The following is a 22,710-nucleotide window of genomic DNA, read 5'->3' on the forward strand; positions in this document are numbered from 1 at the left end:
CTATGTCTTGTGTTTAAGTTGGACGCCACCACTCTCACTTCCCCTTCCACACTGCTTGTCTCAGGATACTTCCTTTTTATCACAGCATCACCCAAAACTCTGCTTTGCAACAATGTAGACACATCGAAGACATGGAACACAATCTGATGTTAAAGCTGCCAGTTACCTGAAGCTTATTACTCCACAGTGCCTGAGAGATGGCACTGTGTTTCCCTTCTTTAGATTTCTTGATGCTTTAAGGTGTTCCCAAACTGAGAATTTTTATTTGCTCTATTTGCTGCCTGGATTTCTTCCTGCTCTTCTTCACGTATGGGTGTGTTCTCTTAGCCCGTGATTTCTGCTTAAATTTACAAAGCATTTTTAATAACTATGGGATTCACTTAACTGAAAATTTTACCTAAAATGCTTGAATATATGTCCATAAGTGAAAAAAGCTTTGATTTTCTATTCTTGTACTTTTATTGTGGTTCTCAAATGCTACACAAGCTTCTTAAAAAATATAGCGTGCAATACAGTGGGTTTATGTAATCCTTGACTATTAGGTGAAATTTACCAGGAAAAAAAAAGAAACACAGGACTAAAGGGGGGCGGTGACATTTTAATTATTTTTTTTAGTTACTAAAAAGTAGCTTACTCATGATTTCTGTTTTCCTGTGAATTTTTCTATTTTATATTTTTACATAAGTACTTTCCTTTCAAATATATTTGCAAATTTATAAAAATTAAATTTATTATAGTATCATCATTTTATACATCTCTGATATGTCAGAAGCTATTTTACATTATTTATTCTGATGTTTGTTCAGCCATATTTTCTTTCTTCTTATGAATTTTAATAATGCCTCCCAAGGTTTATAAATCATACTATTTTAAAGAACCAGCCTTTTAAAAAATTTTTTGCTGTTGTCCACTCCATTATATAGTTCTTGGATTTACTCACCCAAATATTCCTTAAGAGTTTTCTAAGTTTGCTATCTTTCCTCCACTCTTATTATTTCAAAAGAATCTGTCTTATTTACACATTAATCAATACCACAGAACCAGAAAAAAAATTCTGTCACTGTAATAAATTTCTTTCATCTTATTGACTATAAGGGGACATTTTCCTTAAATCCTCTTAACCAAATATCTCACTATAACTACCATTCTTTTCTTTTTTTTCTGATACCTTTATACTAAAAGTCCTGAATACATTTATCTATACTATTGTCCCTATTTTGTCTTCTCTTATTTTGCCTTGATCCCATTCCAATAAGAATTTTGGCCCCATTAGAACAATGAAATATGCTTTGTCAGTGTCAACAATGACATATTATATTCAAGGTCAAGTTTCAGTTTTCATGTTATTTACCTGTAGCAAATTATATGATTGCTCATCCGTTTGTTTTTTTTTTTTTAATTTATTTATCTGTGTGTTTGTTTATCACTACACTGGGTGTTGGTTGTTGTGGATGAACTTTCTCTTGTTGCAGCAAGCAGGGGCTGCTCTCTAGTTGGAGTGCACAGGCTTCTGATTGCAGAGCATGGGCTCTGGGGTGCACAGGCTTCAGTAGTTGCAGCACACAGGCTCAGCAGTTGCGACTTGTAGCCTCTAGAGCACAGGCTCAGTATTGTGGTGCAGGGGCTTAGTTGACCTGAGGCATGTGAAATCTTCCTGTATCAGGGGTTGAACCTGTGTTCCCTGCATTGGCAGGCAGATTCTTAACCATTGGACCCCCAGAAAAGTCCCACAATTGCTCATCCTTGAAGCACATCCTTAGCTTGTCTTCTCAGATGCTGCTCTCAGTCCTCTAACAGTGTTAATCGTATCTCTTAGTTGTTTTGTTTGTTTCTCCATCTTTTATGTGAAACAATTCCCACAGGATTAAAAAAACCCATGTTGAAACCATGTTTCATAGTGTTAACAGAAAGTGGTGACTTACAGAAATTCTTGAGCTTGTCTTACAGAACAGCAGATAAGGAAACAGCTGGTTAAAAACCCCTCCACTTGCTGAAACTGGGGATGGAACCAATGTGTCAGAACCAAGTCTTTGCAGAATATACTTGCTTGTCCCAAATCCCCCCGCATGTTTAATACTAACCCCCTAAATTTGCACATATGATTCTTGAAGAAGCATGAAGCCTGCCTATACCTATGTATAAGGACTTCACAGCACTTCCTTGAATTTTGTAACCAACTGCTGTCTCCTTTCTTCACCACTTCAAAACTCTAACCCTTAAATATCCACTTATAACTTGTCACCATGGAGATGGATTTGAGCCTTGCCTTCTATCTTCTTGTCAGTCAGTTTTTCAATAAGCCTTTTCTTTTCTTAAAAGCCAGTGCCATAGTATTGGCTTCTATGTGCATCAGGCAGTGAACCCTTTGCTGACTTGTATACATGTAGTAATACTAAAAAATTATTCTATCATCTCTAGTGGCTGTATATTTATTTGCATGGTGATAATTGCCTATATTTATTTGCCTTAAATTCATGTTCATATTCAATATCCTATCCAGTGTCTCCACTTTACTATCCAATAAACTTCTCATACTCAATACATTAAGTCATTCTCTGATCCTTTCCAGCCCTTGTTCCTGGCCTGTTCTGTGTATGGACTTTGTAATCTCAGTAAATTTTTTTACTCTTCATTTGGGTGCTAAGGACCAAAAAAAAAAAAAAAAAATGTTATCCAAATCCAAAGACTTGAATATAGAAAAATAGGCTAACAAATTAGGTTTGTTAAGTTTTAGAAAACTTCACAAAAGTAGAAACTTCTAAAAATGCAGATTTTTTTATAGCTTGGGAAAAATTAATTAATTTTTAATAGCACTAACAAGGCAAAACTTTTGATCTAAAATACAAACAATATTATGTATTAGAAATATTCGTGTATTATATATTTTAAAGTTCTAGGACCACATATAGGTTCATAAAAAGAGTAATAATGTGAACCAGGATGACATGAAGGGCTTTGAGAGGGCCATAGGAGTTATGTTTTTCCCAAATGCAGCAAGATTTGGAGTTTGTTCATATAGCTGTAAATACAATTTTGTTTTCTATGTGTAAACAGATATTAGATATCCTACTATCAGTAAAAGAACTTTAAAATACTATCTGAACTCAGGAAAACAACTTGAAAATTTAGTAGAACCTACTTACTATAGCAGAAATTTTTGCTTTGAAATTCAAATAATAAGCAAAGTCAACAGATTAATAGTGCTAAAGAGACCAAACAGATGGGAATCTACAAAGTAGCTATAAAATATTAATTTCTGTTTTACTCATCATCTGTAGTTCTGGCTCTATTTCTATAAGATTTCACTACTTTTATGTAATTATAAAGTAATTACACGAAACATGTAGTTGTGGGAAATCACTGGAGCCCAAGTGATTATGTTTCTAATCAAGAGGAAATGCATTAAGAAGGCCCCGTTTCCTACATTTGAAATTGGTAAGATATAAAACTGGCTGGAATCCTAATTTTCGAAATGTTTCACGTTAATCTAAAAGTTGACAAAAATTTATAACCTCTTAATCTAAAAATGTTCGTAAACTGAAACTCAGAGTTTCACCCAGTCCTAGTCTTTTCTCTGTTGCAATTCTGTGATAGACAACCTTTAAGATGGTCCTGTTTTTCAAATGCTTGTAAATCCTTTCCCCCTTGTGTGTGGGCTGATTCTAGTGATTCACTTCATTCACTTCCAATGAACACAGCAAGTGATGGGATTTTATTTCAGGGATTAGGTCTCAAAGTACTCTGACTTCTGTCTTGTTCTCCCTTCTCTCACTTTCTCTGATGGAAGAGTTGACATGTGAGATGCTCTATGGAAAGTGCACATGCCAAGGAATGGATGTCACTGGCCGGCACCCAGGAGGATCTAAGTTCTACCAACAATTCTGCTTGTAGGTAAACTTTAAATAAGACTTCAGTCCTCATATTGCCTTCATGTGAGAGACCTTGAGACAGAACTAACCTGTACACAGATGACTAACCCAGGAAAACTATGAGACAATAATTGTTTGTAGTTTTAAGCCACTGATTTTTTGGAATAATAAATCTATTATGTGGATTAATAGATTTGGGATAATCTATCTAATAGATAACTAGTATAAATCCCAACAGAAGTAGTATTTCCATATTTGCTTTTAATCTATGAATTTGGAATAAATAACTGTGACATTTCAGGTACTGTAATCTTCAACTGATTCACTTATATTTGTTGTATGGCACATGGTTCATGATCAGTAACTCTCAGTAAATATTAACATTTACTAAAGGAAAAAGCATATGTTATTTAGACTTAAAACAAGGAGGAACATATTTTACCTTCTGTTTGGCAATAATTCTTCTGAAATGTTTATGTATAACATTTTAAGGGCTGAGTCAGTATATGTTTAATAACTGACTGAACTACTATTGTAGACTAGTAGAAAGTGTGAAACACTTAGTGATACTGTTAAATAAAGGCTGGCTGGGGTGAAATTATATTGCATTCAGGATAAACATAGTAAATGCTTTTGTAATTAGAAATGTTTCAGGGTCTCTTCCTGGTACTTCTTGAGATTGCGTGGTTTGTTTATTATACAAACAGAGAGTAGATAAAAATTGAGAGAGGAAAAAAAAAATAGGGATGAGATGTATCTTTCAAAATAAATTAATCATTACAGGATAACATTAACAAAGTTGTGTAGTACCATATTTTATTATTCATATAGTATTTATAATGTTGTTACAATTTCTGCTGTATAGCAAAGTGACTCAGGTAAACATATATACATACACACACTCTTTTTTTACTTTCTTCTCCATTATAGTTTATCCCAGGAGTTTGCGTATATAGTTCTCTGTATTGTAGAGTACAGTTCAGTTCCTCCGTCAAGTCCAACTCTTTGTGACCCAATGGACTCAGCATGCCAGGCTTCCCTGTCCATCACCAACTCCTGGAGCTTACTCAGTCTGATGTCCATTGAGTCAATGATGCCATCCAACCATTTTCTGTCATCCCCTTCTCCTCCCACCTTCGCTCTTTACCAGATCAGGGTCTTTTCCAGTGAGTTACTTCTTCGCATCAGGTGGCCAAAGTATTGGTGTTTCAGCTTCAGCATCAGTCCTTCCAATGAATATTCAGCACTGATTTCCTCTAGGATGGACTGGTTGGATCTCCTTGCAGTCCAAGGGACTCTCAAGAGTCTTCTCCAACACCACAGTTCAAAAGCATCAATTCTTCAGCACTCAGCTTTCTTTATAGTTCAACTCTCACATCCAGACATGACTACTGGAAAAACCATAGCTTTGACTAAGCAGACCTTTGTTGGCAAAGTAATGTCTCTGCTTTTTAATATGCTGTCTAGGTTGGTCATAACATTTCTTCCAAGGAAAAGCGTCTTCAAATTTCAAGGCTGCAGGTACCATCTGCAGTGATTTTGGAGCCCCCCAAAATAAAGTCAGTCACTGATTCCATTGTTTCCCCATCTATTTGCCATGAGATGATGGGACCAGATGCTATGATCTTAGTTTTCTGAATGTTGAGTTTTAAGCTAACTTTTTCATTCTCTTTCACTTTCATCAAGAGGCTCTTTACTTCTTCTTTGCTTTCTGCCATAAGAGTGGTGTCATCTGCATATCTGAGGTTATTGATATCTCTCCTGGCAATCTTGATTCCAGCTTGTGCTTCATCCAGCCCAGCATTTCTTATGATGTACTCTGCATATAAGTTAAATAAGCACAGTGACAATATACAGCCTTGACATACTCCTTTCCCAATTGGGTTCCCAAGTTGGAACCAGTCTGTTGTTCCATGTCCGGTTCTAACTGTTGCTTCTTGACCTGCATACAGATTTCTCAGGAGGAAGATCAGGTGGTCTGGTATTCCCATGTCTTGAAGAATTTTCCACAGTTTGTTGTGATCCACACAGTCAAAGGCTTTAGCATAGTCAGTAAAGCTGAAGTAGATGTTTTTGTGGAACCTTGTTGCTTTTTTGATGATCCAGCAGATGTTGGCAATTTGATCTTTGGTTCCTCTGCCTTTTCTGAGTCCAGCTTGAACATTTGGAAGTTCTCGGTTCATGTACTGTTGAAGCCTGGCTTGCAGAATTTTGAGCATTACTTTGCTAGTGTGTGAGATGAGTCCAATTGTACAGTAGTTTGAGCCTTCTTTGGCCTTGCCTTTCTTTGGGATTGGAATGAAAACTGACATTTTCCATTCCCGTGGCCACTGCCAAGTTTTCCAAATTTGCTGGCATATTGAGTGCAGCGCTTTCACAGTATCATCTTTTAGGATTTGAAATAGCTTAACTGGAATTCCATCACCTCTACTAGCTTTGTTTATAGTGATGCTTCCTAAGGCTCACTCAACTTCACATTCCAGAATGTCTGGCTCTAGGTGAGTGATCACACCATCATGATTATCTGGGTCGTGAAGGTCTTTTTTGTACAGTTCTTCTGTGTATTCTTGCCACCTCTTCTGAATATCTTCTGCTTCTGTTCCACTCTAAATATAATAGTATGCATCTACAAATCACAAACTCCCAGTCCATTCCTCCTCCTCCCTCCCACTTGGCAATGACAAGTCTTTTCCCTATGTCTGTGAGTCTGTTTCTGTGTCACAGATATGTTTATTTGTGCCATATTTTACATTCCACATATAAGTGATATCATATGGAATTTATCTTTCTCTTTCTTACTTAGTATGGTAATCTCTAGGTCCATCCACATTGCTGCAAATGGTGTGATTTCATTCTTTTTATGGCTGGGTAGTATTCCATTGTATATATGTACCATATCTTTATCCATTCATCTGTCAATGAGCATTTAGATTTTTTCCATGTCTTGGCTATTGTGAATAGTGCTTTCATGAATACAGGGGTGCATATATCTTTTTGAATTACGGTTAAGTCTGGATGTATGCCCAGGACCTGGATTGCTGGATCATATGATAATTCTGTTTGTAGTTTTGTGAGGATCTTCCATGCTGTTTTCCAATTTATTAGACATTCCCACCAACAGTGTAGGGGGAGTTCCCTTTTCTCTGTACTCTTTCTAGCAGTTATTTGTAGACGTTTTAGTGATGGCTATTCTGACAGGGGTAAGGTGGTAATTCATTGTAGTTTTGATATGCATTTCTCTACCAATTTATAATGTCCAGCATCTTTTCTAGTGCCTATTTTGGCCATATGTGTGTCTTTCTTTGCAGAAATGTCTATTTATATTTTCTTCCCATTTGTCAATTAGGATGTTTATTTTGTTGTTGCTTTTGAGTTGTATGAGCTGTTTGTTTATTTTGTAGATTAAGTCCTTGTTGGTCACATTGATTGCAAATGTTTTATCCCATTGTTTTTGTTTTGTTCAGGATTTCCTTTAATGTACAAAAGCTTATAAGGTTGATTAGGTCCCATTTGTTTATTTATTTTTATTTCTATTGCCTTGGGCGAGTGAACAAAGACATTGGTACAGTTATGTCACAGGATGTTTTGCCTGTGTTCTCTTGTAGGAGTTTTATGGTTCATGTCTTATGTTTAAGTCTTTCAGCCATTTTGAGTTTATTTTTGTGCATGGTATAAGAGTATGTTCTGCTGCTGCTGCTGCTGCTAAGTCGCTTCAGTCGTGTCCGACTCTGTGCGACCCCATAGACGGCAGCCCACCAGGCTCCCCCGTCCCTGGGATTCTCCAGGCAAGAACACTGGAGTGGGTTGCCATTTCCTTCTCCAGTGCATGAAAGGGAAAAGTGAAAGTGAAGTCGCTCAGTCGTGCCCAACTCTTAGCGACCCCATGGACTGTAGCCTACCAGGCTCCTCCGTCCATGGGATTTTCCAGGGAGTGGGGTGCCATTGCCTTCTCCAGAGTATGTTCTAACTTCATTGATTTACCTGCAACTGTCCAACTTTCCCACCACTACTTGCTGAAGTTCTTTTCCCATTTTATATTCTTGCTTCTTTTGTTGAAGATTAATTGACAATAGGTGTGTGGGTTTATTTCCAGGCTTCCTGTTCCATTCCATTGATCCCAATGTCTGTGTCTGGTTTTTTTTGTTTGTTTGTTTGTTTTACCAGTACTGCCATTTTGATTATTGTAGCTTTGTTAGTGTAGCTTTGTATTATTGGCTTAAGTATGGGAGTGTTATGCCTCCTGCTTTGTTCTTTTTACTTAGTATTGCTTTAGCAATATATATGAATTTTTTGGATTATTTGTTCTAGTTCTGTGAAAAATATCCTGGGTAATTTGATAAGGAAAACATTAAATTTGTAAATTATAGTATTGCCATTTTCACATTATTATTATTTTTAAATCCAAGAACATGGGATATCTTTCCATTTCTTTGAATCATCTTTAGCTTGCTTTCTTCATGTTTTATATTTCTCAGCATGTAAGTCATTCACCTCCTTGATCAGATTTCTCTGAGTATTTTATTTTATTTTTGGTGTGGTTTTAAAAATATGCTGGAGAGGGTGTGGAGAAAAGGGTACCCTCTTACACTGTTGGTGGGAATGCAAACTAGTACAGCCACTATGGAGAACAGTGTGGAGATTCCTTAAAAAACTGGGAATAGAACTGCCATGTGACCCAGCAATCCCACTGCTGGGCATACACACCGAGAAAATCAGAATTGAAAGAGACATGTGTACCCCAATGTTCATCCCAGCACTGTTTACAATAGCCAGGACATGGAAGCAACCTAGATGTCCATCAGCAGACGAATGGATAAGGAAGCTGTGGTACATATACACAATGGAATATTACTCAACCATCAAAAAGAATACATTTGAATCAGTTCTATTGAGATGGATGAAACTTGAGTCCATTAACAGAGTGAAGTAAGCCAGAAAGAAAAATACCAATACAGTATACTAATGCATATATATGGAATTTGAAAGATGGTAATGATAACCCTATATGCGAGACAGAATAAGAGACACAGATGCATAGAACAGTCTTATGGACTCTGAGGGAGAAGGTGAGGGTGGGACGTTCTGAGAGAATAGCATTGAAACATGTATATTACCATATGTAAAACAGAACACCATTCCAGGTTCGATGCATGAGACATATGCTCAGTGCTGGGGCAATAGGATGACCCAGAGGGATGGGATGGGGAGGGAGGTGGGAGGGGGGTTCAGGAAGGGGAACGCATGTAAACCCATGGCTGATTCATGTCAATGTATGGCAAAAACCACTACAATATTGTAAAGTAATTAGCCCCCAACTAAAATAAATAAATTTATTTAAAAAAAAAAAAAAGTAGTTTTTTTTTTTTAATATTCATTTTCTGTTATTTCACTCTTAGGGTAAAGAAATGCAACTGGTTTCCTAACATTGATATTGTAGCCTTCTACTTTGTTGACTTGATTTATCTGTTTTTATACATTTTGTGTAGATTCCTTAGGATTTTTTATACATAGTATCACATATTTTTAATCATATATATATATTTATATATAGTATTATCTGCATATAGTAACAATAATTCCCTTTCCTTTCCAATTTGGATACATTTTATTTCTTTTACATGCCTGATTGCTATGGCTAGGACTTCCAATACTATGTTGAATAGAAGTTGTGGGAATGGTCATCTTTGTCTTGTTCCAGATTTTAGTGAGAAGGCTTTCAGGTTTTCATCATTGAGTATTATACTAGCTGTGGATTCATTATATATGGCTTTTATTACACTAAGATATGTTTCCTCTATACCCAGTTGGAAAGAGTTATTATCATGAATGGATGTTGACTTTTGTGGAATGCCTTTTTGCTATTGAGATGATCATGTGGTTTTTGACTTGTATTAATGTATATTACATTGATTTCTGTTGAACTGTCCTTATTAACTTTGGATGAATCCCACTTGGACATGGTGTGTAATCTTTTATGTGTTGTTGGATTTAGTTTGCAAACATTTTATTAAGAATTTTTACATGTATTTTCAAAAATATTGGCCTTTAATTTTCTTTATTGGGGGTATCTTTGTCTGGTTTAGTTATCTGGGTGATGGTGGCTTTATTAGAATGTCTTTGGGAGTCTTCCCTGCCCTTCAGTATTTTGGAAGAGTTTGAGAATGATCATGTAATTCTTTCTTTGTATATTTGGTAGAATTCATCTGTGAAGCAAGGCTCCCCAGAAGGCTCAGTGATAAAGAATTCACCTGCATACAGGAGATGTGGGTTCAATCCATGGGTCAGGAAGATCCCCTTGAGGAAAATATGGCAACTCACTCCAGTGTTCTTGCCTGGAGAATCCCATGGACAGCGGTGCCTGGTGGGCTATGGTCTATAGGGTCAAAAAGAGTTGAACACAACTGAAGTGACTTAGCGTGCATGCACGCACTGTATTGTCCTTCTTTCTTGGGAGGCTGTGGATTTCCATCTAAGAACTGATTTTTGCTGTTTCTCGTAGATTTGGTATGATTATGTTTTCATTGTCATTTGTCTCATGTTATTTTTTTTTAATTTCCTCTATGATTTTCTTGTTCTCATTGGGTTTTTAGTAGCATGTTGTTTAGTCTCTACATAATCATTTTTTTCTCATTTATTTTTTCTGTGATAGATTTCTAGTTTAATGCTGTTGTGGTCAGAGAAGATACTTGAAGTAATTTCTGTACTCTTTAATTTGTTGAGGTTAGTTTTGTGTCCTAGTATGTGGTCAGTCCTAGATAATGTTCCATGTGCACTTGAAAATAATATGTATTCTGTTTTTTGTATGTCCTGAAAATATCTTAAGTTTCACTGTTCTATTGTATCATTTAAAATCTCTACTGCCTTATCCAGCACAAGCTGGGATCAAGATTTCCAGAAGAAATATCAACAACCTCAGATACACAGATGACACCATCCTTATGGCAGAAAGCAAAGAAGAACTAAAGAGCCTCTTGATGGGAGTGAAAGAGGAGAGTTTAAAAGTTGACTTAAAATTCAACATTCAGAAAACTAAGATCATGGCATCTGGTCCCATCACTTCATGGCAAATAGATGGGGAAACAATGGAAACAGTGACTGACTTTATTTTTTGGGGCTCCAAAATCACTGCAGATAACCATGAAACTAAAAGATGCTTGCTCCTTGGAATAAAACCTATGACCAACCTAGACAGCATGTTAAAAAACAGTGACATTAGTTTGCCAACAAAGATCTGTCTAGTCAAAGCTATGGTTTTTCCAGTGGTCATGTATGGATGTGAGAGTTGGACTATAAAGAAAGCTGAGTACCAAAGAATTGATGCTTTTGAACTATGGTGTTGGAGGAGACTCTTGAGAGTCCCTTGGACAGCAAGGAGATCCAACCAGTCCATCCTAAAGGAAATCAGTGCTGAATATTCATTGGAAGGACTGATGCTGAAGCTGAAATGCCAATACTTTGGCCACCTGATGTGAGGAAGCGACTCATTGGGAAAGACCCTGATTCTGGGAAAGATTGAAGGTAGGAGGATAAGGGGGACGACAGAGGATGAGATGGTTGGATGGCATCACCAACTTGATGGATATGAGTTTGAGCAAGCTTTAGGAGTTGGTGATGGCCAGGGAAGCCTGGCATGTGGCAGTCCATGGGGTCACAAAGAGCCAGACATGACTGAATGACTGAACTGAACTGATTGCCTTATTTCTCTGTCTTGAATATCTGTCCATTGATGTGAGTAGGTTTAAAGTCTTCTACTCTTACTGTATTCCAGTGAATTTCTCTCTTTTTGTTTGTTACTATTTATTTTATGTATTTGGGTGCTCTTACATTAGGCTTCCCTGGTGTCACAGATGGTAAGCAATCTGCTGGCTATGTTAAGAGACCCAAGTTCAATCCCTAGGTTGGGAAGATCCCTTGGAGAAGGAAATTGCAACCCACTCCAGTATTCTTGCCTAGAGAATTCCATGGACAGAGGAGCCTGGTGGACTACAGTCAATGGGATCATAAAGAGTCAGACACAAGTGAGTGACTAAAACACACTCACACACCCATTAGATCCCTATATGTTGATGACTGTAAAGCCTCCTCTTTTATTGATCCAGTTTATTATTAGTGTCCTTCATTACATTTTTTATGGCCTTTGTTTTAAAGTGTATTTTTTCTGGTAGGTATTGCAACTCCCACTTTCTTGCCCTTTCTGTTCACATAAAATATATTTTTCTATTCCATCACTTTTAATCTGTGTGTGTGGGTCCATTGGAGCCAGCATATTATATACTTAAAAAAAAAATTCTACCTACCACTCTACGTCTTTTGATTGTAGCATTCAGTCATTTAAAGTAATTATTGATACATATGTATGTATTACCATTTTAAACCTTGTTTTCCAGTTGGTTCTCTGCCTTTTTTTTTTTCCTTTTTTTTTTTGTGTGTGTGTGTGGTTTGGAGATTTCCTTTTAAGTTCATGTTCTATTCTTTTTGGTTTTTGTGACTCTTCCTCATCCACATTTCATTATTTTAATATCCTCTTTTACATCTTTATGATAATACTTTTGCTCTTTCTTTGTGTTTATCATTGCTTTCTTATATAGTCTTTTTTTCTTTTGATCTGTATACTGGCTTGTTGAAGTGATTTATTTACAACTGTGATTTCCTCTTTCCCATATCTTTTTGCTTCTTTTCTATTTAGAGAAGACCTTTCAATATCTTTTTTTTTAGTGTAGGTTTAGTATTGCTTTACTTTCCAATTGTGATTTACTTTCCAATTGTGATTTCCTCTTTTCTATCTCTTCTTGCTTCTTTTCTATTTAGAGAAAACCTTTCAATATTCCTTTTACTGTAGGTTTAGTATTGCTGTATTCTTTTGACTTTTGCTTGTCTGAGAAAGTGTTTATTTCTTCTCCTATTCTAAATGATAGTCTTGCTGGGTAGAATATTCTAGATCACAGAACGTTTCGTTTCCAGACTTTGAATATATATTTCCACTCCTTTCTGGCCTTCACTGTTTCTGTAGAGAATTCAGCTGATAGCCTTAGGGAAATTTCCTTGCAACTGACTCTTTGTTTTTCTCTTGATGACTTTAGAACTTTTGACTTTTTTTTTTAATATGTCTTGTTGTAAATCTGTTTGAATTCATCTTCCTTGGGATCCTTTGTGTTTCCTGTGTCTGGATATCTTTTTCCTTCTTTAGATTTGGGGAATTTTCAGCCATAATTTCTTTTAAATACATTTTCGATCCCCTTTTTATTCTCCTTCTGGAATTCTTTGTAGATTGGCATATATTATATTATCTCATAGATCTGTTATATTGCTCTCACTTTTCATTTGGCTTTCTGTCTGCTATTCTGATTGTGTAATTTCCATTATTCTACCTTCTGGATCACTTTTTTTTTTCTTTTGCATGATTCATTCTGCTTCATTGCCCATATCTCAGCTTTTAAATTGGCAAATGAATTTTCTAATTTTTCTTGGCTCCTCCTTATAGTTTATAGTTTTTTATAGTAATCTGCATTTCTATTGAGAGCCTTTCTTCATTCCCTCAGTATTTACATTCTTTTTTTGAACTCAGTGTCTGTTAGTCTGAAGATGTCTTTTTAATTGTTTGTTCCTTCAGGGAAATTCTCTTGATCCTTTAGCTGGGAATTGTTCATCTGATTCTTTATTTTACCTTTATTTCTCGTAATTTGTGAGGTTTAGGGCTTCCCTGAAAGCTCAGTTGGTAAAAAATCAGCCTGCAATGCAGGAGACCCTGATTCAGTTCCTGGGTTGGGAAGATCCCCTGTAGAAGGGAAAAACTACCCACTCCAGTATTCTTGGGCTTCCTTTGTGGCTCAGCTGGTAAAGAATCCGCCTGAAATGTGGGAGACCTGGGTTTGATCCCTGGGTTGGGAAGATCCCCTGGAGAAGGGAAAGGCTACCCATTCCAGTATTCTGGCCTGGATAATTCCATGGATTGTATAGTCCATGGGGTCACAAAGAGTCAGACACAGCTGAGTGGCTTTCACTTGTGAGTTTAGGGAAAATAGTTCTTTACTGTAGTCTTGGAGGGCTTTTCCAGTCAGGAATATCCCTGGGTAGCTTGTGTGGGTTTAATTTTTTTTTTTTTTTAAATGTGAGGGCTGCTTTTATTTTGGATGTTAGCCATCTCTTGGCATATGCTGGTCATTATCCCTTTGATAGGGGGTGTTCAGTGTGTTTAATGGTTCATGCAGTCTCCTGGGCAAGAGGAGACATGCGCAGCACCCACTTAAGGGACCCTTGGCAGTAGTAGGGACCTGTGCCCACTTCTGGAATCTGAGATAGCAGCAACAACTCACACCTGTCCTTGGAGCTTGTTCAACTTGTCCCCTGCCACTTGAGAATGCATGCAAGTCCTTGATAAATATAACTTCCTGCTCAGTGTTTCTGACATAGTTTTACAATGTTAAGAAACTTATGTCTAGTGACTGTAGGCTTTCTATAAAACCACCTTGAGCCTTCTGACCAGACAGGCAACAAAACCAGTCTCCTGACACCAGGTTGTGGTGAGGGGAAGTACAGTGTTGAATGTAGAGTGCCAAGCAAGGAGAATGGAAAGCATGTGCTCAAAAGATCCAAATTTCCTGATGGCTTTGGGGGAAGTGTTTTTTAAAGCCAATGTTAGGGAGGGGTTGTAGGGTGCATGATCAGCTATGCACAGTTCTCTGGCTGGGGCTGAGGTAACAAAATGATTCAGGAATCTCAGACATCAACCTTCTGGTTGCACATGGTCTGGGTTTTTGTGCTGGTGCTCAGCATGCAGTTAACCTCCTCTACCTGATGGAGGTATTAGTATCAGCAAAATAACTTGAAGATATGGCTCAATATATTATCTATGGCCTTTGAGGAGAGACTAAGTGTCCTGAACTTTGTTTTATGGCATAACTATTATTATTTTGTCTTGCTTGAGTGCTTTCCTTTATTTTTGCCTTTTCTTGCTTTTCTGATTAAATTTGCTGTTTGTAACTCAAGGAAGGCAGAAGAGGATAAAGCCTTTCTAAAAACAAGAGCTAGGGGACCTGGGGTTTTATGTGTGTTGGGAGAAGCCAGTCTGTTCCCAAGAAGGCCTTGCAGGGTCCTGTTTGGTTCAGTTTGAATAATTTTCTTTTATGTATGTAAAACTGAAACCTCTGTGCTGGTGCTCAGTCACTTATTGGTATGCAACTCTTTGCGACCCCATGGACTGTAGCTCACCAGGCTCTTCTGTCCATGGGATTTCCCAGGCAAGAATACTGGAGTGGGTTGCCATTTCCTTCTCCAGGGCATTTTCCTGACCCAGGGATCAAACTCACATCTCCTGCATTGGCAGGCAGGAAACCTTTGTATGTTAAAGTATTAGAGCTAAATTAAAAAGGAATTGACATTCAGATAGCTAAGGGGGAATGTTTTCAACAAGACTGTGATCAACTTCTTCTTAGACTAGAATATTTCACATCAAGTGGAACTGCCGGTGAAAGTCTAATGTGAACACATGCCATTTAATTTCCATTGAAGTTGCAATATTCTGAGTAAAACATGCCTATGAGTAAAATAATAAAATATAAGCAGAACAGCATTACAGTAGTACTCTACTGGGATTTAGCCACCAGCAGTGGAAGGGGCTGTTCCAAGAGCATCTGTCTTTTTGGCAAAATTCAAATGCAGATGCTCTTGTTATTTTCATAATGCTATTGAGATTTCCATTTGATTACAGAAATGGTGCCTGCCCTTTGTTGCTAGGCCTGAGTCATTTGTTTGCCCTACCTGTTATGTTGAGTTGTCAAATTGCTTTTAATGAGAAAAAAAAAAATACTTCCTGAGAAAAGCCCAATGAAAAGCATTAGCAACTGCTTACAATTTAAACCCAGATTTGCCAGCATATATCCTTTTCCCAAATATCAGCTGTATTTGTATTCCTTATATGATGGATGGCAACAGTTGCAAGCTCAGATTATTGTTCTTATCATGTCATGGTCTCCTGTAAATGCTGTCCTATAAATGCTGACTTGTTATATATTTCTGCTGTCCAGTTATTTCCTTGTAAAGGACTGATAAGTTAAAAATATTTAGATACTTAGGACTTTCTTATCATACAAAAATAAAAGACTAATATTTTATCCTCTAAAAGTGAGATTATAAGAGTCTGTGTACACAAGCCTTAAAATGCAATGATGTGTGTGTAAACTATTGAGACGGTAAATCTGGTTGGAGTTGGTATTTCATCTTTTTTTTTTTGCTGATTATCTGTCAGCATACATATGATTTATGTTTCAGTTTACTCATCTGAAAAATATTGAGATAACACATATGTTGAGAAGATATACAGATATATATTAAAATTTCTTTAAATAGAATATATGTGTATTAATCTGAGATTAACTATATCTCTCAAGACACTATGGGAGTAAAACTGACTACTAGATGATGGATATCTCATTTAAATGGCTTGTCTTATGGAGAACATTTTTTATCAACGTAGCTCATTCTAGTTATCTAAAAAAGTGACTTGTGGAAAAATTATCTCTTGAAATATTTGTTTTATTCTAGATTCATAATTTTATGTGACAAAAGGGGACAATACAGAACAGATTAAAATTTATAAATAAAGTAAAACTGGTCAGGATTATAGACAGAACATTACTCAAAAGAGAAATTACAGTTAGTTGATTATGGAAATTGAAAGAGCAACATGGGTGCAGAGGTTAAGTGGAAATTATGCAGCCCAAATTTAAAAGAAACATACAAGAAGTGTTTGAAAATGAAGGATTGTTATGGCAAGTCAGAATACCAATAAGAGTATGAACTAATTATATTATGTAAATTAAAGCATAATGAATGAAAGAATCTTGTAAAGCTGTCTTATTTTCAGATAATAAGAGATGATTTTTGTGGAGTATGTGAAATGACATCATTAGTGCATAAAATATTCAGAGTATCACATCCCTGCAGTTAGCAGTTATGTTGAATATTTTTTGTTTACCCTTTCTGAGATATATTTTCCACATTTCTCTATTCTGTGCCCTGGTAATGTCAGTCTCCTGTCAGAACTCCTTTACCCACATCTAGTTGGGTGACAGAGTTTGTTAGGCATATTACTAAGGACAGGAAGATAGTCCAGTCAGAACATGTTATCTGCCTAGTTCCTTATCTGCCATGCTATGGATTCCTTCCCTAGACCTCAGCCCTTAGTGTCTGTTGAGCTACATGTTTTGATCTCTTACATGCAAAATGGGAGAAATTATTTGTATTAACATAATTACTGTATTATCCCACTGTGGTAGATTAGTTAAATATATGTAAACCTAGAAACAAATAATGACATAACAACTTTAAAAAGTTAATAATATAAGAACAAAGTATCAGGAAGAGAAGTTAAGGAAAGAATTCCATTTACTTTGAGGTCAAAAAGAAAAAAAAAATACTTAGGAATAAACCTACCTAAAGAGGCAAAAGATATCTACTCCAAAAGTTATAAGATACTGATGAAGAAATTGAAGACAACCACTTTTCTAGTATAGAATGGAAAAATAACACACCAAAGTGAAATTTTTTGCTTTATTATTTACTTCCTATGTAATTTTCATGTCTGTTAACCTTAGTTTTATAACCTGGAAGATAGTTTTAACAATACTAAATTTTCATAACAGTTGTAAAGAGATCATGTTAAGAATGTAAGACAGATGGCTGGAAAGCACTGTTCTGGTGCACAGTAGGGATCTGCTATGCCTGAGACACCTAGAGTCCATTTTACTAAAATAATTTGTAAAGAAATTAAACTTTTTAATGGCTGAGTAATATTCCATTGTGTATATGTACCACAGCTTCCTTATCCATTCGTCTACTGGTGGGCATCTAGGCTATTATAAACAGTGCTGCGATGAACATTGGGGTACACGTGTCTCTTTCAGTTCTGGTTTCCTCAGTGTGTATGCCCAGCAGTGGGATTGCTGGGTCATATGGCAGTTCTACTTCCAGTTTTTTGAGGAGTCTCCACACTGTTCTCCATAGTGGCTGTACTAGTTTGCATTCCCACCAACAGTGTAAGAGGGTTCCCTTTTCTCCACACCCTCTCCAGCATTTATTGCTTGTAGACTTTTGGATAGCAGCCATTCTGACTGGTATGAAATGGTACCTCATTGTGGTTTTGATTTGCATTTCTCTGATAATGAGTGATGTTGAGCATCTTTTCATGTGTTTGTTAGCCATCTGTATGTCTTCTTTGGAGAAATGTCTGTTTAGTTCTTTGGCCCACTTTTTGATTGGGTTGTTTAATTTTCTGGAATTGAGCTGCAGGGAGAATGGCACTGAAGCATGTAAATTATCATATGTGAAATGAATCGCCAGTCCAGGTTCAATGCATGATACAGGGTGCTCGGGGCTGGTGCACTGGGATGACCCAGAGGGATGGGATGGGGAGGGAGGTGGGAAGGGGGTTCTGGAAGGGGAACACATGTACACCCATGGTGGATTCATGTCAATGTATGGCAAAACAAATACAATATTGTAAAGTTAAAAAATAGATAAATAAACTAATTTTAAAAAAAAAGAAATTAAACTTTGAGTTTTTGTTTTTTTATTTTTTCCCTTTGAAAAATTGTTTATATACTCTGGTGTTTAATGTGTTTTTCTTTCTTATTATTTATGCCTTAAAACTATGTGACCAACCATCATGATTTAGAATTGCTCTGGTACAGTTCAAATTTTGATTTATTTACTCCAGATTTTCTTTCAATAGAACTTGTATTTTTGGAAAGCAATTGTTTTTGAGATTTTTTTTATCTTTTAAATTATCTTTATAGATTAAATACAGTTATTTGATTCTAATCTGTTATAATAGTTACATTATTGGATTCTGCCTTACAATTTATAAACAAAAGCCAGTATTTAATAGAATTTCCAATCACATTCACCAGTCAAAAAGGAGCTAAGTCATTTCTGAACCTAGAATATCTGGAAATGGAGACATAGCCTTAGATTTTCAGTAATCTAAAGTTCATTATCCAATTATTAGTATTTGTCTTGGATGTTCATAAAGGTAAATAATATTACTATGTATCTGGATCTTTGATGCTTTGTAGTGAAACAAAAGTTTTAAAAGGATATTCACCTGAGTAAGAATAGCTCTGGAGGAACATATTTTGTGACTACCATTTTATTCTTATGAGTAGACTCCTCATCTCATGCTCTCTGCTCAACACAGATTTTCTAGTAATCCCCTTCTATTATCTTCCTCTCCTTTGCTCTACCTTTATTTTCCTTACAATTTCACTCTTTACGTTCAGCTTGATGTCATCAATTTTCATTGCCTCAATTGTCAGCTATATACATATATATATTACACATGTATATATGTATATATATACATATATATGTGTGTGTGTGTGTGTGTGTGTGTGTATATATCTGTATATCTGCATTCTTCTGGCTCTTACTTGATATATGGACCTAAAACTCTATGAAATTAGCATCTCCACTTAAAATTTCTCAGGGACCTCAGAAACTCAGCATGTGTCAAACTCGAATCACTCTGCCTAAATTTATTATATTGTGGATTAGTATCACTCACTCCACTGTTGAGCCAAAAATCCATTCTTCTTTGACTTATCCCTCCTTCTTGTCTTTCCCATAGCCAGTAAGAAATCCAACCATCTCATCCTCTGAGACCTATCATCCAAATATTTTTTTGAACCTATTCACTCTTCTGTCCCATTTGTCCCAAGATTTCTATCATGATTTAGAACACAGCCACTTCTTTCCTGGATTAATGTTTAGCCGCCTAATAAATCTCTCTGTCCTGAGTTGTTTCGGTGTCTACATGGTCTCCACACCGTAGGCTATTTTTGCTTTCTTTTTGATTATCATTCATTTGTTAAAATGAAGTTAAAAGGAAGCTATTGTTGGATAATAAGATCTTCAGTTATTAAAAACTAGTCTGACATTCATATAGAGAGAGAGTTTGTCCAAACTCCAGTCTAAGTTGGTTTCCAGTGATTCTTATCTAAAGGAATATCACAAAGCCAGTTGTGAGTTGGTGGGAGGAGGGGCAATATTTGCAAAATAATCTGAGCATTTGAGGTACTCATTCCTCCATTCCTGATTCAACCAAGATAGTTCTGCATTTATCTTTTTGTATATTTTAGTTCTACATTATTTTTTATTGAAGGAACGATGTGACAGTGTTTGGAAACCATTATTATATCATTTTCCATATAAAATTGTTCTTTATTGAAAATTCAATACAAGTATGCTTACTAGAGAATATACTGATAAGCAAATCCATATATCATATTCTATCCCCTCAGAGTCCTAAATTTCCTTGGACGTTATTTTTGTTTTCAGTAGAGTGTAGTTTATTTCATTTTTCTCACGTTAGGTCTGTTTTCTTCTCTCTCCCAGATGCTAATCAACTTCCCAATCAAAATTAATTTAACTTACTAGATGTATTCTTTTTTTAATTATTTTTTAATTGAAGGATAATTGCTTTACAGAATTTTGTTGTTTTCTGTCAAACCTCAGCATGAATCAGTCATAGGTATACATATATCCCCAATGCAAAGATAAAATTTTCAAAAACATTTCCACAAGTATATACTCAAGAGAAATTGATTTTATAGTGAAAATCCAAAAAGTAGTCCAAGTAAACTATTTTTTAAAGTATTTTCTCACTTTTTATAAAGTCAGATATTTCTTTCTTTTTTGTTTATGATTTTGTATGCTTGTATTTTGGGTATGAATAGCTCTAGGCTTGAGGCACGGGTTATAGACAATACTAATTTGGTTGGGCTTACAGACTCTTGTATGCACGAATAGTTTTGTTTTGTTGGTTGTTTTACTGAAAAGCATTTTGATCCCTGTATGCTCTTCCCTGGCTCACATTCCAAAAGCTAACAGGAATACTTGCAACTTTGTTTCCAGGAACCAGTGGCTTGTCTATTTTAAACTTCATTTTAGCATCTATGACCAAATCAGTTAATAATAGTACTCAAGGTAGAATCTATTGGCCACACCAGCTCAACTTCTATTAAATTTTTATTAAATATTTGCCCCATCACCTGGACCACATAATTTTGGAGTTACCTTCTGCTAACAATTGCTGGGTTAAAGAAGAATTTTCTCATTTGTAATATCTTCATGCTCTCCCTGACCTTCAGTCTCTCCATCTTTTACTAGGACAGAAAAGTTGGGGAAAAAAGATTCCCAAAGATATCCATCCTCTGTGGCCTCTGCTAGTTCCTTTCAATTAACACAAGAGTGGATGTATCTCATCACTATGGCAACCATCTGCTTTCAGTAAGTTATTTCTACTATCTCTGCTTTTCATTACAGACTCTGTTTTAGTAACTCTTTACTAAAATAAGATTGCTGTGCTTAGCATATTCCTAACCTGAGTTCTTTTATTTCTTAAATCTGCAATTTTCTACTTTTAAACAATTCTGAATAAATTTTACTTAAGTAAACATTTTAAACAAATAGTAGAATTTTGTCAAAAGGACAAATATACTATGCAGTGGCACAAAAATAGTTGCTGATTGGATTTAAAGATAAAGATAGAATCAATGGTTTATTGGAAATGGGTATCTTCAAAATATTCCTTATGTGACCTTATTAAGCAGTTCCACCAACTCCTACACCAATTTTAGAGTTAACATTGGCTGCTACTCTGGGTGATTTGACTACATTTCTTGGTTACTTATTGACCGGTGCATGGCTGAAATTTCTGGATGGTTCTCACAGTGAAAGTTTATTTCTTCAAGGGAAACACAAAACAGAAGTTAGCCACATAAATATTAGTGAATAATAAATTATATCCAATATAAAATTAATATAAATAAATGATATATTTAAAATATAATTAAATTATGCCTGTGAACTGTTTAGTTTGTATTGGAAGAGTCAATGAAGAGAAAGCAAAAGATAGTAATCAATGAATTTTATTACATTTAATCTTTTTGAGAATAATACCTCTTTGGAGCAACCATTTTCTCTAATCTCAGTGATAGATACAAAATCATCACCCATCCTTCTTTCTTTTTATTTTTGTTACAGCAAAATACCATGATTTTTAAAAACATGGCTTTGTAGTATAATGTTAGGAAGTCGTATTTTCCAATTCTAGTTGAGCCAGCATTGAGTGTATTTTATTAATAGGACAGGAAATAGAGTGTAGTTGAGTTATGCAAATGCAGAGTCAGACCTTTTCTTTATTTACAAATTTTGTATTTTGCTCCTCATTGATCTTTTTCATTAAGTTGGATTTTTAAAGTATTGCATTTAGGCATTCATCTTGAAATCTGAGTTATTTGCTCCATGCTAAATCCTGCACCTGAAGTGAATGCCTAACTTCTCTTGCCCCAACCACAGTTCTGTTATTACTAAGATCCCTTTAGAAATTTGAAATATTAATTCATAATATTTAAAGTTTTGTTACTAAAACTGCTAAATGATCATTTATGATTCCATGAAAATGTTATTTTTAAAAAACGTTTTTATTCCGTAGTCAGCCATAACAACATGTACATACTAGCAAATCATTTTGGCTTTTCTTCAGATGACTTATTAGGAAAGTAGGAAATCATAGTAAGCAGATAAGAAAATAATTGTCTTATGGAGCATCTGATTATAATAATTGAAATTGTTTTTATTTGATGCATTTTTCAAAAGAGAAAACCCATTTACTTATATAAAAGATGTATTTTTGTATAGGATGGGCTTTTCAAAATGATAAGTCTAGATCAAGTCAGTCTTATGTTAGTGACAATGCCACCGATATTTATAGAAGAAATATAGCTTTAAAATTTTTTTATTCTAATTGACCTATCACATTTTCTAGTGGTCTCTTCCTCATTTT

At 35.6% G+C, this 22,710-nt stretch overlaps 1 long non-coding RNA gene across 1 annotated transcript in view; it reads left to right on the plus strand.

Moving 5' to 3' along the window:
* The window catches only part of LOC145517240 (uncharacterized), a 153,954-nt gene that overhangs the window by 33,567 nt on the left and 97,677 nt on the right, over window positions 1-22,710 (plus strand). Inside the window, exons 4-5 of the long non-coding RNA XR_014061960.1 lie at window positions 3,788-3,887; window positions 21,033-21,152. This is a non-coding gene — a long non-coding RNA (uncharacterized LOC145517240). The remainder of the gene's footprint in view (window positions 1-3,787; window positions 3,888-21,032; window positions 21,153-22,710) is intronic.

This window comes from Giraffa tippelskirchi, chromosome 1 (assembly GCF_054371585.1).
Source record: "Giraffa tippelskirchi isolate mGirTip1 chromosome 1, T2T-mGirTip1v1.2.pri, whole genome shotgun sequence".
Lineage (NCBI taxonomy): Eukaryota > Metazoa > Chordata > Mammalia > Artiodactyla > Giraffidae > Giraffa > Giraffa tippelskirchi.